This window comes from Lissotriton helveticus, chromosome 4_1, assembly GCF_964261635.1.
Source record: "Lissotriton helveticus chromosome 4_1, aLisHel1.1, whole genome shotgun sequence".
Lineage (NCBI taxonomy): Eukaryota > Metazoa > Chordata > Amphibia > Caudata > Salamandridae > Lissotriton > Lissotriton helveticus.
Window position 1 is genome coordinate 231752773 of NC_136063.1, and position 19296 is coordinate 231772068.

The following is a 19296-nucleotide window of genomic DNA, read 5'->3' on the forward strand; positions in this document are numbered from 1 at the left end:
ACACACCGAGTATCCACACTAACTATCTTTTCATCAAAATCAACCAAAAACAATCCGGACAATGTTTACATTTTCAACAATTCCTCATATGAATACCTTCTTTAAATATAGTACTTACAATATTAATAAAAGCTCCATCTACCGTTAAACCATGTGATTTATGGATAGTTACAGCATTTGCTAGAGAGAGTAGAAACTGCTGGTACTGCACATACAAGTCTTTCATTAGCAAAAAACAATGCATCTACCAATCTGTTTGATGCCATCAATATGATCACATTTTATGGCCAAGTATTCAATCTCATTCCTATTTGGAAAATTAATTAAATCAATGCCTTTACACGTCGCACCATTTACTAATTCTTCATCAACATTTAAATGATGCCGCAAAATTACTCTACAGTTCCTTCACACATGTAAACACTTCTTTAATCCAGCAGTCTTCGATACAGATTTCTCTAATGAATCCAGTTTGCTTTGAATTTTTTCATTTAGCTCCATTGTTACCCCCATGTATTCTATTTTGTCAATAGCTGTAACTTCCAAAATGTCTTTCTTTTCTAGTTTCAGGAATTCTTCATCAAAATGTGAGCACTCCTGAAGTGTAGGTATTAAACATACTATTAATTTTCCTTCTTCAATCAAATTGAACATTAGTTTTCGTACACATAAATAGTTTTTTGATGAGCAGAGTTTCTAAGGTACTCTTACCCTCCTTTGTCAGAAGTCCAACTTTAACATTCTTCGGAATATTACCATATATCTCATCAGACACTTTATGCATATGCTTCAGTAGTTCTTTTTTTGAGAAATCAGCCAAATGTTTACTTTTCTAACTCCCTAATGAATTATGAGTTTGTTCATGCAGAATTTTCTTAAAACAGGCTCTCCTTTGACGAATCTATGACATAATATCGACAGCCAAAATATCTACATACAAAAATATCGACACAAAAATATCGACATCAAAAATATCGGAGTTATATCTTCATAATGGTACAAAAATATCGAAAATATAATATCGTAGTACAAAAATATCGAAATTAAAAATATCGTTTATTTAAATGTATTAATAATAATGTAAAAATAATTTAAAAATACATATAATTATACAAATATTAAATAAAAACATTAAAACTCTACATATAAATTAATATATATACTTACGCCACATAGTGCAACACTAGGAAAAGCGTTGGATAGCGTTGGGGTAAAAATTACTATTCCCACTCCAGAGGGTGCAACAGTAGGGAAAGCGTTGGATAGCATAGGGGTTTAAATTACTATTCCCACTCCAGAGGGTGCAACAGTAGGGAAAGCGTTGGATAGCGTAAGGGTACAAATTACTATTCCCACTCCAGAGGGTGCAACAGTAGGGAAAGCGTTGGATAGCAGAGGAGTAAAAATTACTATTCCCACTCCAGAGGGTGCAAAAGTAGGGAAAGCGTTGGATAGCGTAGGGGTAAAAATTACTATTCCCACTCCAGAGGGTGCAACAGTAGGGAAAGCGTTGGATAGCGTAGGGGTAAAAAGTTACTATTCCCACTCCAGAGGGGGCAACAGTAGGGAAAGCGTTGGATAGCGTAGGGGTAAAAATTACTATTCCCACTCCAGGGGGTGCAACAGTAGGGAAAGCGTTGGATAGCATAGGGGTAAAAATTACTATTCCCACTCCAAAGGGTGCAACAGTAGGGAAAGCGCTGGATAGCGTAGGGGTAAAAATTACTATTCCCACTCCAGAGAGTGCAACAGTAGGGAAAGCGTTGGATAGCGTAGGGGTTTAAATTACTATTCCCACTCCAGAGGGTGCAACAGTAGGGAAAGCGTTGGATAGCGTAGGGGTTTAAATTACTATTCCCACTCCAGAGGGTGCAACAGTAGGGAAAGCATTGGATAGCATGGGGGTAAAAATTACTTCCCACACAACTCCCCCTTTAACACACAACACACTACACATACAAAAAAACACAATTAATATAAATTTCAATTAATCAATTAATAACAATTAATATTATTAAATTGATGTAATTATAAATGAACTATTTAACACATATTAATTACCAATTATTTAACAATAAATACCAATAAATAAATACAATCTCTTTAATTAATTACATTTAATTATATCACACCCTATTCCCCTATAAACACACAACCCACTACACATAAATAAATCACATCATTTAATCACTTATTAATTACCAATTAATTATTAATTAACAATAACAAAAAATTAAATATATTAGCACATTAACTCTAATTACTTTAATTAAATAATTAATATTATTTAATTACCAATTAATTATTAATTTACAATAACAAAAATTAAATATATTAGCACTTTAACTCTAATTAATTTAATTAGATAATTAATATTATTTAATTACCAATTAATTAATAATTAACAATAACACAAACTTAAATATTTTAGCACATTAACTCTAATTAATGTAATTAACTAATTAATATTAATTATTTACCAATTCATTATTAATTAAAAATATTTACAAAAATATATTAATTAATTAATTAATATTAAATTACTTCCCACCCTATGCCCCTATAAACCCACAACCCGCTCTGATACTAAAACGCAAAATGTAAATAAAATTACTAATTTTCAAACATACATTACAAAACATATTTAACAAACATATAAACAACATAATAAAATACATAACACTAAACAAAATTTCGATATTAGTACATTTCGATATTAGTAACATACATACCTTAAAAAACGATATTCTGTCTGTCGATATTTTACACATCGATATTCTATACCATCGATATTAAAACATCGATATTATTGTATATCGATATTTTAATTTCGATATTTTGTCTCACTACCCTCCTTTGACAGTGGTTAGTTTCAGTGAGTCACCAAACACAATTAAATACTTTCCTCTGAAAAGGACATCGTATTCTGTTCTTAAATTCTGTTGCATTCCTAAGTGAAGCATTACATTTGAAACCATGGTTACCTCATCGATGATTAAAAGCTTCATTTTCTAAAAAACTCTTTCTACCTAATGACATGCTTTGTCAGATACCTTATGATATTCTAGTTTATTAATTATGTTCAACAGGTTGCATTAATAGTTGATGTAGAGTATTTCCTTTAATATTGTTTGCAGCTGTGCTTACTACACACCACACATTTGATTGTGTTGCCCTTTGTAGGTAAGTGGTGAGAATGTTAATTAAAAAGCTTTTCCCTGTGCCAGCTTGACCACTGATATAAAACAAAACTGGTTAAAAGGATGAACACTTGCACTTTCTTCTCGTGGAGAAATCCATGTTTTATTTTCTCTTTTACTTCCAAATAAATGTTCTTCTGTTCATTGTTGAGCTGTGCAACTTACTGTTCCAGATATGTAGTTTCATGCCTCCCGTGTTCCATTGCCCTTTCCACCTCAGTCACAGCTATTGCAGTTTCTTTTTCAATAATAGGTGGTCCAAGAGTATCTTGACTGAGTGGTGCAAAATTTGACTGCTTTGTACACTGTCCTTAGCTACCTCTTCAGCAATTGTTTCTTCAAGCTGAATCTCATCAGTTAACATTTGCATATCATTTTGGAAGGCTAAACACTGAACACTGTCTTTCACAGCATTAAAGGAAGCTTCATGGCAGTAGTAGCTTCCAAGTAATTTCGATTCATCAGGCCAAGGCTTGAACAGTTGCAGAAGTGCCAAATAGAAAAAAGTTTTTTTCTCTGAAGTTCAGCAGCTAGGTTTTCAGTGATTTATAAAAACTTTTTTTGCATGTCTCACTAAACAACCATCCCATTCACGCAGTGCAAATTTGCCTTCTTCTATTTTCCATTACATTGCTTTTGCACCTGTAGGGGTGAAGAACTTCATATAAGCACATATTTTCTAGATTTACACTTGTTCTTGGGTAGGATGTATCCAACATGTTGGATTATACAGTGTCTGTACTTTTTGCTGGATACTGTATTTCTGGGAAAGACTTTCTATTTCTCATGGTTGCTTGGCCTAGACTTACCGAAACAAGTCCCCTAGACTTTGAGAATAAACTGGCTGAGTCCAACCTGTCACATCATTCATAAGAACCCATCTATCTATCGGATAGCTTTTCTCTTAAAGTCTTTTCTGCAGAAATCTCCTGCCACATTTTTTTGCATTTGTCTTCTCTGATTTTGTAATGTACGAAGTCACATAACGAGCAACAGCAATGGAGTTGACTCACAAAATGAATGTCCATATTTGCATTCTACATTTTATGAATTTTAGCATTATAATCAATAATGAACTTGGAAGCCACTGTTCTCCTTAAGTTGTTCATATTTTTTGGTGATTTCTATGTTACTGTATGTCTCACTGGGATCAATGTTAAGATATTGATGTTAAAAATATCGATGAAAAAAACATTGATGTAAAAATATCGATAACAAAAATATAGATTCTCTATGCATAAACAGGTAAGTACAATAATATTGACACAAAAATATCAATGTAAAAAATATAAAAGTAAAAAAATTGACTTTAAAAAATGACCTAACTTAAATAAAAAGAATTAAATAATATTGAAATGATTAACAAAATTATTTAAATGTAATATATATTTTAACTAATTATTACAATTAAACTTAATTTAATAAATATAAACACAAAAAATGTGTACATTTACATACATTTACTTATATATTTTATTAACTATTATCGTTATTTAATTTATTAACTTTTTATATTATATAAAGTTAAAATATACACATATATAAATAATTAAAAATTAAATAACATATTCTATATTTAATTACCACATTAAACTATTAAAAAAGAATAAAACATACATTTAATAACAAAATAAACACAATAGTAGTGAAAACGTTGGATAGCGAGGGGGTAAAAATTACTATTCCTACTCCAGTAAGTGCAACAGTAGGGAAAGCGCTGGATAGCGGAGGGGTAAAAATTACTATTCCCACTCCAGTGAGTGCAACAGTAGGGAAAGCATTGGCGAGCGGAGTGGTACAAACTTCTATTCCCACTCTAGTGAGTGCAACAGTAGGGAAAGCGAGCGCTGGATAGCGTAGGGTTAACAATTAGTATTCCAACTCCAGTGAGTGCCACAGTAGGCAAAGTGCTGGATAGCGGAGGGGTACAATAAAAAACAAAAACATCAACATTATTATTAAATTTAATTTCCAATATTAACATAATTAATATAGAAATTAAAATGTATTATTATTAACAATGATAATAAAAAATCATTAATTAACACTACAATATCCACAACACACACCTAAAATTATTTACACAATTATAGTTAATAATGACTAATTAATTAATGGAAATTAATTTTACAATATTTACTAATTAATCAATAAAAAATTTATTACTTACCACCCTTCACACTGTTTACACATATAAACACCACAGCACACACCTAAAATTAATTAAATAATTAACATAATTCATTATCAATTGATTAATTGAAATTAATTAACAACTAATTATCAAACAATTATTAATTTATCAATTAACACATTAATTATTCAATAAATCTTATATAATTAAATTACTTCCCACCTTATTCCACTATAAACTCACAGCCCGCTACAGAACTAAAAACACAAAATTCTATTAAAAAAAATATATTAACTACTATAAATAATTCTTTAAATCTCTATAGTTAAATTACTTGCCACCCTATTCCCCTATAAACCCACAACCTGCTACAGAACTAAAAACATAGAATTAAACCTAAAATAAATTAATAACTAGTAACATTTCAAAACATATAATAAAATGACAAACAATTCTCAATAAAAACACTCAAGTACATAACATTATTAATAATCAATATTTTTGTCAACTATGTTTTTGTGGAAGAGATTTGAGACAACGATATTTTTGAAATCGATATTACTTACATGTCAGTCGACATTCTTGCCAACGATATTTTTGCTGTTGACATTTCTTCTCCACAATATTTTTGCGGCGATATTTATATCCCTTGATATTTCTACGTCGATATTCCTGCTCTGCACCGTCTCACTGCAGACAAAAAGCTGTTGACTCTTCCATGTAAAATACTGGGGCGTGGAAAGCCAAAACTACATCTTAGGTAAAATCTTCCTTTGTTTCTGTATTTTTGACAACAGTACTTTCCGCATCTATGTGTTTGGAAAAGCAGAACATTTTCTCTCAAGCCTTTGTCAATAGTATCTTTTGGCATACCCCATTTCACATACTGTACTATCAAAAACAGCGCACAATCATTACTGTCTGTTCCAAACTTAGGATCATCTTTTATCCATAACAGCACAAGAGTATGAGGAGCACCTCTTGCTTGGTACTCTTTGTGCTAAAATAAATCAGTTACTTCTCCATAAGGAGGCTTACTGTTTTTGCAGCTAAAAGATAAAATGGCTTGGAAACTGTGGTTAAAATATCTGCAAACATTAGCAGGATTAAAGAGCTAAGTTCTCCTGCTATCTTTATGTTGATGTCCGCAATGTTGAGATGAGTTTGCCTCTATTATTCAAGGAGGTCACCCAATGCATATTCAGCACAACTAACCGTAATAAACCAAGTTGGCATACCCAGGTTTCTCAGCATGCATTTGTGTTTCTCTATGATGACGATATCAATACTCGTTGATGCCTCATTGGCACGCCATCAAATTAATTAGATTGTATTCAAACTTTTAATTTTTCTTGAACTTTATTGACAGATTCCTTTGCAGAGAGATTTTGAAGATTAACACCTGTCTTGAGTATATAATTCACAACTTATGTAAGTCCAGAAAAGTAATTTTCAATCAGAAGATGTACGGAATGCACTTACAAAACCTTACATCTAGTTGTGTTGAGCGGTAATCAGCTGCTGGTATTTGTACAGCAAGGTCATCATAGCAGCCTCCTGCTCCAGTGGGAAACAGTTGGGGAAAACAGCGAGCCTCTAAACATATTTCCTATAAACTCAAGGGAGCTCCTTTAACTTGTTACATTTGAAACAGCTCAATAGCATCACCAATGCTGTCTTTAGAATGCAGGGGATAGATGCTGGAGTGTTCATACATTTTTTCTGCTCTGTATCGAGCCACTTTTTCAATCTGTCCACTTGATGCTAATGTCTAATCCTCTATACAAGTAACATTTTAGGCAACATCAACATTTGTATAGTAAACATTATTTATTGTTAGGTATATTGTTGCTGTTTTGCTATTATTAACATCTACTTAATCTTGCCATATTTTTCTACTCTTTGTTGGAACACCATTTACTAACATAGTAAGGGGCATATGTAGGTAAAATACTTTTTGCGATTCGGAAAATACGATTTTTCACGAATCTCATTTTCTGAATCGCAAAACGCGATGTAGGGAAAAAATCACAAAGAAATAGCGATTGCTAAAAATTCGCAGTTTTAAATACCGAATACTCAAATAGCGATTCCTTAATAGCGAAATCGCTAATAAGGAATCGCAAAAACGGAAAATAGCAATTCAGGTGCAAAATTATAACATCACAACCAGAAAGTGTGACTGCCCATGCTGCTCCTGATTGCCAGCACCTGTGTCTGAGTCAGTTGCTGCCTGAGAGACTGTGAGGAGGGAGTGTGCTTTTTATTCTGCATTTTCAAGAAGGTGAAATGGAGTCTCAGGGGGGTGAGAAGCAGCCAGTAGAACACACCAGAAAAATAAAATAAAAGTTTTCTGAGAGGGAGCTTGAGGTGCTAACAGAGGAGTTAGTGAGGCAACATGACCTCCTTTTTGGAAAGAGCTCACTCCGTGTTCCAGAGGCAAGGAAGAGAAGAATCTGGAATGAGATCTAGGAGAAAGTGAACGTGATTGGCGTAACCCACCGCTAAATTGATGATTTAGGCATGCGGTGGTATGACATGAGGCAAACGTCCAAGGAAAGGGTGGCCACCAGATTAGCTGAGGCAAAAGTGGCTGGAGGTGGGATCTCAACAGCACCAGAGCCGACGCCCTTGGAGGAGTTGGTGGAGGGCACACTTATGCCTTAGACTAAGACTGGTGTGGCTGACCTGGACAGCTCAGAAAATACAGACACCAGACAAGGTAAGATGAATGCCAATATACCCAAAACATACCCATCCCACTTACAGCCCCAAACACCTATGCCTGAGTACAACTCCAGTACATGTCTACAAGCTCACCCAGAATTGCATTATGGTAAATGTAGTCCCATGCACTGATACTTGGTCCTGTGACACATAGAAATGGTACATAGGGTAGAGTCATACTTGCAATGTGCAAAACAGACAAGTAGTAGTCATGTGATTAGTTGTTTAACAAACTTTAATGCAGAACAAAAAATTGAACATGACACACAACTAATGTGTGCATTTAACTTTACAGCTTTACAGTGGCTGAAGGTGTTGAGACACCAGCAAATGTGGACGTGGCAGGGCAGGAAGAGCAGGGTGCAGCAAGACACACCCAACCAGTGCCACCCAAACGGCGCAACATTGTCTCACCACTGCCACTGACGGAGGCAGAGACCACAGATGCAGATGAGGAGTCACAGACAGGTCCAAGCCAAGTACCAAGGCAGAACACACCACAGTCCAGTGTACAAACACCACATGGCAGTGGTGCAGGACGCAAGGCACGGGCCAGCACCGAACAATACCGTCCAATACAGCACCATCTTGCCACACACAACCATCATATGTCTTAGTTGCGGCTCAGTGTGAATACCATGACTGGAGCATTGGCAGTGCTTTGTAGGGAGATCAGGAGAGACAGGCTGGCCAGGCGCAGGTAAAAACACCACCTACACACCCGGATGGACCTCTACACTAAAGCTGTGAACCGCCAGTCCAACGCCATATCCCTGCTAGCTAGGAGATGTGTGAGCATGCAGCATGAAATGGCACACTGCTGCCAGGATGTGGGTAGGGGCCTGGTGCAGGTCACATATGCAGTTGACCAAATGTGTGCTGTAGCCACTGGTGGCATAGGGACACTGGGCAGCTTGGACACTGATGAACAATCAAGCAGGAGCAGCATAACTCCTCCACTTCCTGCAGAAAGACGCCAGAGTGGGCGACAGGGCAGAGCAGGGGAAGACACCAGTAAGGCCAGTGTGCAGCCCGAACGAGGGGCAACAGGGTGTGCACGCAGGAGATGAAGGGGCAGCATGCACTCATGGCAATGTGTGAGGCAGCACATGCCGTATGGACTCTTAACAATGATAGCACTGTGACCTCAACATGTGCAACCAACAACATTTCTGTCATGCTGTGTGAAATAATAAATCCTGCTGTTAAGGGAATAAACATTTTTTTAGCATCATCATTTGGCATTGTGTCCTCATTTCTCACTTAGAAGTAGTTCTGTGTGATGTCATCACGTCTCAGGTGCCCGGCAGGTGCCCAAGCTCCACCTGCACATCTGTGTTGGGGAGCTGGATCCCCCTCATCTGATGTGTCTGCATCTGTCACATCCACTGGGGTGCCCTTCTTGGTAGCGATGTTTTGTAGCATTGCACAGGCCACCACGATTTTGCAAAACGTTCACCGGAAATGGCTTTTAAGGATTCCAAAGGTCCTCTCAATGGTGCATCTTGTGGCTCTGTGGGCATTGTTGTACCTCTGCTCTGCTGCTGTGGCTGGATTGAGGTAGGGTGCACAGCATATGCACTGTCACCTGCAGGGCAAAAGTAGTTTGATGTTAAGTACTGTCCTGCCAGTTCATACCTTTCCTACTTGTGTGTGTTTGTGCCATGCAATACCTAGCAGGTTTCCGTTTCCAAACTCGCCATTTGTGAGCCTGTGATGTAAACCACAGTGTCGGAAAATGAAGGAATTGTGTGTGCTTCCTGGGAATTTTGCTTCAATATCTGTGATTACATGTTTAGCATTGCTGACTACCTGGATGTTTAAGGAATGATAGGATTTTCTGTTTCTAAACACATACTCATTGTGTAATGGGGTGACAGTGCGACACGATTTCCGTCTACGCAGCCAATCACGAGGGGGAATTGTGCTATTTGGTAAGAATCTTGTTTGGTCTGGTCAAGTACCTGCTGTGTGTTTGGGAATTGGATGTGGTGATGCATCCTATGAATCATAGCATCAAGGAAACCGTGTAAGAAACGCGAAAGTGCACTCTGGGAGACCCCTCCTGCTGCAGCTATTACCCCCTGAAAAATCCCTGATGCTAGGCGGTGCAGTGAGCACAAAACCTGTATGTGGGTGGGAATGGTGTGTGCCCTGAATGTGGGGTGCTCAAGTATGGGTGTCAGCTCTTCTATCAACTCCAGGATACTGTCTCGGTGCAGCCTGTAGTGCACATGGATGTCCTCATCGGTCCGCTGGAAAAGGGTGATGCATGCTCTGTACATCCTCTCCTGGCATCTCCTCCTCTGTTCAGCCTCTCGGATACGCAGCCTCCTGGCTATCACATACAGGCCAGCCATTGTGAGAAGCCCCAGTCGCATTGTGGGCCTGTTTAAATAGGTTGCACCTGGTTACCACCTGTTCAGAGTTGGTGGTATTTGAGAAGTGCAAAATAGCGAATTTCGTAAAATCGCAAATTGCGAATGTTTGCTACATCTCAAATTGAAAATTCACATCTTGCGCGAACAACATTTGCGAGTTTGGCAAATGCTGAAACGCACCTTGCGAATTCGCAATTTTATTTGCTGATTCCTTGCCATACAAAATTGCTAATTGCTAAGTTTGCGATTCGCATGTTTGCAAATTCGCAATACTTACCTACATTGGAACACTCACTTTTGCGTTCGCATACACCCTGGATTCTGTGAATCGCAGTGTTTGTGATAGCAAAACACCTACCTATTTTATGGCCCTAAATGGTTTAAAATCTAAAGGAAAATACACAACTCATCCTTTTAGTCCTTATGGATCCCAGTTGAAGGTAATGTTCCTGTCTTGGCTCCATACGAACTATGGCTTGGAATGGATGTATACACTGCATTAGAATTGATACATACACATTTGATACTTTAAGCTCTTCTGGAACAGGCACTGATTCTAACATATTATGCACGGTCCTAGCTGGCATTTTATTATTCTCTAACTTTCAAAGCAGTACTTACATATAATCTGCTGTGTGGACAAATCATATCAAATCTTTCTTCAACAAATAAATATGCACCAGATTCTTGTCACTTATTCTTCTCTTTTCCAGCTTTAGAGTACACAATTACATTGCAAGTTTGCGTATTGTAGTGTGTGTGTCGACAACAAATAAAACCAGCTTGGTTTGTCTGAGCAAACTGTGTTAAACTTTGCAATCTATTGTGCTAAGTTTTCAGTACTAAGTGCTGCATCCTGTTCTTCCTCCCTCTAGTAACCAACTCTACATTTTCCCTAGACTCCGGGACCAAACAACTGAAACTGAATATCTTCACAAACTTTTTTGACTTCTGCTAGTGTACCATACAATAAAACTTTACCAATCTCTCAAAAACATAAGACAGGAGTTTTTACATTGTAAAGTCTTCTAAAGTTCGTATTTTGGAGTGGAGGGAACAGCTGACATCCTGAAATGAGGAATGGTGCTTCTGCAAACTTTCGTTGAAGTGCATGCCAATGAATATCCCTGTAAATTACTATATTTTCTCATATTGTATGGATTTGTTAAATGTTAAATGTCGTATACTTGTAAAGCGCAAAGCTGCCCCAGCAAAAGGGCGTCCCGGCGCTGTATACCACTGGGGAACCCGTCCTGGCTTTCCCTGTGGGATGGTCCCTACTGGGAATCCCCAAGGTGGAGCCAGGCATCCCTGGCGTTGGTGGGGCTGTTGTGGAGAATAGGCAAGCTAATGCCCAGAGTTGCCGAGTGGGACCCCAGGTTAGAGTAGGCACCGAGGAGAGAATTGTCGAGTCCGCTGACCCTGGTCCACGACCCTGCCGCGTCGGGAATTGATCCCTGGTCACAGCCGACTTCTGCTCCCGGGTCTGCCGCCCTTAAACAGTGAGCCACACCACTCCACTTCAAAAATTGCAATTTTGTATTTGAGAATGCTGGATGGAAAATCAAGTATAAAATCAATTGACTTGTGGCGAATGCTGCATATAGTATTACAGCTCCATTTGTATACTGGCGCCTGTGTACACCTTCCTTGCACCTCTTCAGCTGCCACTTCCTCTACATTCCTAGTACCCTTCTCCTCTTTTACAATAGGAGTACCATCTTTTACTTCATAACAACAACCAGTTAAATCAACTGCACTTTCTTGCAAATTGCTTTTTTCATTAAAATGAGGTTCTGTACTAGGTAAATGCTTCCATTCACTTTTAAAATTTTGCAAAAATGAGTTCTATTAATAAACCATTTTCTAACAGTTCTTTTCTTCACACACACAACACTGTTTTGCTAGTGTTCTCATTCTTTTCAGTATTAATATAAATACTTTCTCAACAACACTCTCAAAGTGTTCCTTTTGCTTAAGTGCAGCACTTGTCCTCATACTTATTCATCCTTTTCAAGAAAGTTTGTATTACTCTAGTCTGAAACATTTTAGCTTTTAACTCCTTAAACTGTTTCTTTTTTCATGGTAAAGTTCCTGATTTTTTAGAGCATTTCCTATTTTTAGAAGCACATACTCCTTGCTTATTTCCACTTGGTGTGTACATTCCAGATTCTGACAAGACTGTAGTAACATTTTACGATATATATTTGAACAAACTGCTTAGCACTCTTACCAGCTTCTCTTTTTTTCCTCTGGATATTCTCTTCCTTATTTTATTTGTGTCTCTGAGTTTACAGTTGATAATACTGATCTTTCTGTTCCTTTTGTCTTTCTCTCTTGTCAGGCATTGGACATCTTCTTTCTCAAATAAAACCAGATGTCTGTAAAATAATAAAAAATAAATTAACATCTACAACAAATAACATTATTACTAATTTACTGACTAACTGGTTATTCTTTAGTATAGGGTTTATCATCAATTATACAAGACATACTTTCTTTTTATTTGTTTACTATGCTTTTCACACTACAAAGATATAACTCTATATCCATCTACCTCTCTTGGATATACGTATTTTATTGATATCCTGAGTATAACTGAGTGTTTCAGTGAGTCAGTGACTGCATTTATGTGCCCTTGGGTGTGTCACTGTATGTATTACTCTATCCCAGGATGTATCACTCCATTCATCAGACAGTATGTGACTAAGTCAATGACTGTATCAGTATATCCACAGATGTATCAGTGTATATATCAGTGTGTCACAGACTATTTCATTGTCTGTATGAGTAAGTGTGTCAGTTTATCATTGTATCTATCACCTTCTAATGGTATCTGAGTGTGTGTATAAGCTACTGTGTCACTATATCACTCAATGCATCACTGTGTTTATGAGTGTATTAGTGTATGACTGAATGTCTACAATTGTGCCTGAGTATATGTATCAGTGAGTACATGAGTAACTCAGAGAGTGCATCAAGATATGCATGGGTGTCCTTGTGTATATAGAAAAATACCCAGGGTATTTAACTGTGTTTATAAGTTAGTGTGTGAGTTTAACAGTGAATGCATCACTGTGTGCATGGCTCTGCAAGTGTATGTATCAATATGTCCCAGAGTGTGTAATTACTTTATACATGGGTGCCTCAGTGTATTTATCAATTTGTCCTGGGTTCTTTGAGTGCCTATATAAGTAAGTATCTGAGCATCTCTATTGAGGAGATCACTAAGGCCTTAAAAGAGAGTGTCTCTGGTAAAGTGCCAGGACCGGATGGCGTCCCTGTGGACGTGTATAAAAGCAATATTGAATTATGGGCCCCTCTACCTACTAATGTTTTAAACAGATGTAGTCGTTATGGTTTTATCTCCACATGGTCAGATGCTATACTGATCCCGATTATTAAAAAGGGAGACAGAAACGAACCAAGTTGCTACCACCCTATCTCCCTGATAGACCCCCATCTGAAAGTAGTGGGGAGGGTGATTCTTAATAGACTACAATCTTGGGCAGAAGAGACAAGTCTCCTATCAAACCTACAATATGGCTTCCAAGCAGGGTTGGGTACGGTTGAACAAGGTCTGAATTTAACATTGATTATAAGTAAATACATGGTTGCTAAGGAATGGAAACTTGTTCTCATTTGTTGACTTAAGTTCACCGTTCGATTGTGTTAATCATGAAACATTGTGGAGAGTTCTTAAAGATATGGAAATTGACTCATCCTTACTTTTATTTATTAAAGAACTGTATAGGGAGGCTGGAGCCAGGATACGCTATGGAAGGCAGGGGGAATGCTCGGCCAAATTTCGTATAAAAAAGGGAGTGAGGCAAGGTTGCATTCTTGCACCCTTCCTCTTCTCTTTATATATAAACAGCTTGGGTAAATATTTGATCGAGCATCAACAGGACTACCCAAATATTAAGAACACACCAGTCCCCATTTTACTCTATGCGGACTATGCTGTTATTATGGCACGGACACAGGTGGAGTTACAACGAACAGTCACCAACTTCGTTAATTTTATGCATGACAGGGGTTTAAAATGTAATATTAGTAAAACCTTTACTATGATTTGTGGGAAAAAAATCTAAGAAAAAATGTGACATCTTTATTAACAACAGTAGTGAAGGAAGTACAGATAAGTTCTCCTATCTGGGTATCACGTTTGATCGGTCTGGGTCCTGGACTGCGGCTATGCAGGCAAGAAAACTGATGTTCATTAGAGCCCTTGGCACAGTCACTAATTTCTCAAGGAAGCTAGGCTGTAGACCTGTCCCAGAGCTACTCGCTATTTACAAAGCGAAATGTATGCCCACAGCGACTTGTGGCGCAGGTATCTGGGGGCTTGTAGAGGTTGATCAGATTCAACGTTGTGAAAATGCGTTCATACGTTAACTCTTGGCAGTTCCTGGCTCCACTGCTAATTTTGGAACACATGGAACTTGGTCTGCCTTACATTTCCGATATTATCAATTTAAACCCATTTTTACTCTGGCATAAGGTATGGGCAACAACCGAGACTGGTTTTAATCGTGATGTAATTGAAGATTGCCTTAGATTAGAGAAGGTGGCTAAAGTGCCAAGGCTCAGTTATATTAAAAAAATGGCAACTGACCTTGGCCACCCTGAATAATATGATGCGCCAGAGATCATGGAAACAATCTCTAGAAAATCTCTGAAAGTTGTTTGCTTGACTCACCTGGAGAATAAACGCTGGCTTAAAAAAAGAGAGAAACAAACTGTTATGGAGAACCAATTTATGTTAACATGTCGGGGCATACAACCAGGGCCGGACTGGCTAGCGGGCATTTTAGCATTCTGCAGAGCTGGGGGCTGATTTCGTTGATGGGGACTTGCATGTGCAAAACAAAATTCGCTTTGCATTGTTGACTTCGAAGCACACGCAGGTCTCCATCTACGAAATGAGCCCCCACCGCAGTGACATCAGCCCCCAGCTCTGCAGAATGCTAAAATGCCCGGTAGCCAGTCCGGCCCTGCATACAACCTTATCTGACCCAGATTCAGGGAAGTTTCTGTTGGATGCTCTTAACACTTTTCCGTTTTAGGGTTTTTCACAGATTGATAACGTTCCCAAATATTAATGACTGATCAAGAAATCTACCCTTATGCCCGTGTGATGATATTTCTAGTCAAACAACATTACACAGTGTGCTATTTTGTAAATTATATACATGACCTAGGAAAATATTTTTTAAAGTAGTTTTGAGGGAAATGGGCTTAAGACATTGTAAAATAGCGTTTTTGAAGCTACAGCTCTTAGAAAATCAATTGATTCTATTGGCAGTCTCCTCTTTTTTAAAATCTGTTATTAAATTTAGAAACACAATGTAATTATCAAATTGCCATGTTACCCATGTTGTCTATAGAATTGTGATGCTTTTTAATGTGAAACTACAGCAAAATGAATGTATCTTTTTAATCTGTGCTTTTATGATTTTCAAGTTTGTAAAATCGCATAAAGCTGAATTTGAAAAAAGAAAAAGTAAGTATCTGAGTCAGTCACTGAGTGTACCAATGTGTTCATGAGTGTGTAACTGTATGATTCAATGTCTCCCACCGTGCCTATCTGCATGCACAAGTGAGTGTGTTAGTGTATTAGTGAACACATCTCTGTGTCCATAGCTTCCCTATAGATCTACTCTACAGTTTGTAAATAGTTATGCAAAAATACTATCCTTTTATTCTTTCCCCTGCTTTGTACATGACACGCATATAACTGTCTTTCCATCTACTTCTCTTATACATAGCTATTATAGATATGGTAAATGTAGTGTTCGAGGTATTCATGTGTGCACAAGGGTATAACTAAATACATTACTGTTTCACATAGTCTTTTATTGTGTGTCTCACTACATATCTGGTCCTACAAATACTATTATTTTTTTGCAAGACATCTTTCTAGAAATGTTACTATCTACTTTATACTGGTTGTCCCTACATTACAGTGGCTGCCTAGGATCTCTCAGTACTTTATCAGTATGTCATACTCGCATTGCAGTCCCATTACTTTGTGCCTCTCTCTGTAAGTGGGTTACTATATATACAATGGTGTACTCTAATGTCTCACTTTATCTTCCACTATCTCTACATATTCTGCTATATACTTCAGTTTCTTTCTGGGTGCATCAGATTACATTTAGCTATTTAGCTAGTTGTCTAATGGAATACATCAATATCACTATGAGTGACTTAGTACACAATTCAGCTTTATTCTGACTGTAAATGTATGCATCACTGTATCCTTTGCTCTGCTACTGTATGTATGGCTATATCATTATGTGTGAAAAGTATATATATATATATTTAACTATTTGTAGCCTAACGGCTAGATCAGTCAACCTCGAAGCTGGGGAAATGGATTCCAGTCTCAGCAAAGGACGCTCAACATCTTGGGATTCTGGGCAAATCACTTAATCTCCCTGTGCCTAACAAAAAGAATGTGTCCATCTGTAATGCAACAGGTGCTCATGTAAATCACTCTGATAACCTCTGGTCAAGTTCGCTTTACATAAAACTCTAAAAAAAAAAAAATACCTTGTTGTCTTAGCAAAAGCGTCAGTTTGAAATTTTATGAAGATTTGCCAACCAGAGCCAAAGATATAGGCAACATAAACACAGCTTTTTTAGAGAAATCAAATCCCAACTATAACTACCTACTGGCAACCGCACACAATTATGCTGTTGATTGCACCTGTCTTCATTAATGTATAGTTCAGTACTCAACACATGTCTCAGATTACCATGGAAAATGTTGCAGAAGTTTAGTCTTGTTAACTTTTCTTCTGGGTGAATGGAAATTAAAAGGTCCAGGCTTACTATGTGATTCATAATGAAAATAAAGAGTTCTCTTATCACATTAAATGCTTTTTCAACAATGTGGGAAGCATGTCATTTCTGTGCAAGTTTATCTGTCATTTCCCTTATGAAAGGAAGTATTTGGAGCAGGCTTGTTAGGAGTCTAATTTGATAGTGCTTTGCAGTAATGTTCCTAATCTTGTCCCTTCTTGTCACAGTGTGTATTTTCTTGAGAATTGGCATAGTAGAATGGTGCTACTTGTGTTGTGTGTGACAATTGATTAATATTAACCGTTTATTCTAAGGGCCCGATTATGACTTTGGTGGTGCCGCGCCGGGCCCGCATTAAAGGCACACTGCCAAAACCGTGGTCAGGCCACCCAACAGATTAGGAGTTTCCTCCTGTTTGGTGGGCTTTTTTTGGCATTCAAATGGCAGTGCCTCTAAAAATGGGCACCACAATGGGAACGCCAAAAACAGTTCCTTCACAGCATGGACTGAAAAGTCCATGCCATGCAGGAACTGATGTGCATACACACAGGGTGCATAGGCACCATAGAGCCCCCTTGTTTCCTCTGTCCGCCAGGGTTTTCATGGATTAGGAACCCGCCAAACATATTGATGCCTCTACACCACAGCAACACTGCCAGGGAATGGTGGTTCACTGGCAGCTGCAGTGGGGCTGTGAAAGTCTAAACACCTGCATTATAATAGGGTGGTCAGGATAACATAACCACAGCACCCCCACGAGCTCTGTGGTCCATGGACCATCAGACTCATAATCAGGCCCTTAATGTTAGTGTTGGAATGTGGATAATTAGTTGGGGTAAGTAGGTACCTACCACTAATAATAAAATCACAATCACAGCCCAGTCAAGATCTTAATAAATTATTCCCTTGCTCAACCCTGGGTAGCTGGCTGCGAGCAGGCAGCCTTAATTTAGGAGACAGGTGTGTAAAGCATTTAAAAACACCAATACATTGAATAGGCAGGACACACCACAATAAAAATCCAACACCAATTTTTAAAACAATAGGAATTTTTTTATGATTGCAATGACACCAAAATGACAAAATTCCAATGTAGAGAAATCGGGATGTGTATTTTTAAAAATTGAACGAAAAGTCAAAGGAGGCACTTTGGGACATCTGGTTGCACTTGTCCGGGACAAAGTCAATGTTTCAGGCTGACGACGATGGAGCACGGGTTGGATACACTAAGCGGTAGGACCTGGTCCAGATTTTACCTTTTGACGTAGTCACTTATTTAGGATTTTTTTTCTTTTGACATCGAGCGAGGCTCCTCATCAGGCAGGTTTTGGGTTTGACTCCGGAGGCTCAGCTCAGCGCGATTCCTCCGTCAACTTCTGGAAGTCTCATCCACGATGAAAAGCTCTGGGGCTTTAACAGGGCAAGCCTGAATTTCAGGACAGGTCACGGTTTGATGTTGCCGGCTTGACTCTCGGTCACCTCCAGGAGTTTTTGACCCCAAATTCTCTAATCTTCTCTAAACTTCTAGATCTTCTTCTACAAGGTCCTTTTGGTGTTCCAAAGTGTCCACAACACCAATCCAAGGATCGAGAAGCTCTGAGCTGCCCCTTGGGATGTTGGGACGTTGTTTCTCACAATGCCTCTGGCCAAATCCTTTAAAGCCCAGCTGAAGGTGGTCAGATGGTTTCTTCTTGCTGGAGATGGTGCAGGTGGAGCTTTTCTAACATGTTACTTTCAGGAGCTCACTCCTTCAGTTTTTAAACCAAGGCAAAGCCCTTAGGGCTGTAGTTCCCAAAATGTGCAGCAGGTGTGGTCATTCAGAGTGCAGTCCTTTTGGTGCAGACCAGGGTTCCAGCATGGCAGTGCTTCTTCTTATAGTTTCAGGTAGGGATCTGAGTTGCTGGGCAGCTTTCTCATATTTATCCAGTGTTCTTGGGTGAAAAGCAGGGGGCACCCCTGACTAATGGGGTTCAGGGTGCTATCCCCAGGAATGGCAACTTCATCCGAAGTGTGGCATATTCTTGTCCCAGAAAGCACTATTTTT